Source organism: Odontomachus brunneus, unplaced genomic scaffold (genome assembly GCF_010583005.1).
Source record: "Odontomachus brunneus isolate Ranch 3 - 2012 unplaced genomic scaffold, Obru_v1 Obru_scaffold_312, whole genome shotgun sequence".
Lineage (NCBI taxonomy): Eukaryota > Metazoa > Arthropoda > Insecta > Hymenoptera > Formicidae > Odontomachus > Odontomachus brunneus.
The window spans coordinates 68,892-69,204 of NW_022639762.1; positions in this window are offsets into that span (position 1 = coordinate 68,892).

Sequence of the window (313 nt, forward strand, 5' to 3'; positions counted from 1 at the left end):
TTTATTTGACCTTTGAAGGTTATATAAAAAATTTTCAAAATATTATTTTGAACGTAAAATTTCCTGTTCTTTCCAAATCCGGGGTCAAAAATAGGAGTTCCTATTAAAAAAAAAGACCTTGATCTTCAAATAACCTTGAAAGGTCATCTCAAGGTCAAGGTCATTAGCACAGGTTTATAAACCCTTCTGTCCTGAAAATTTTTTGTCCCATTTTCCCGTAAAACGGGTAGTTTAGAAGATATTCGGAATTATAGATTAAAATAGGTCACCCTGTATATATATATATATATATATATATATATATATATATATA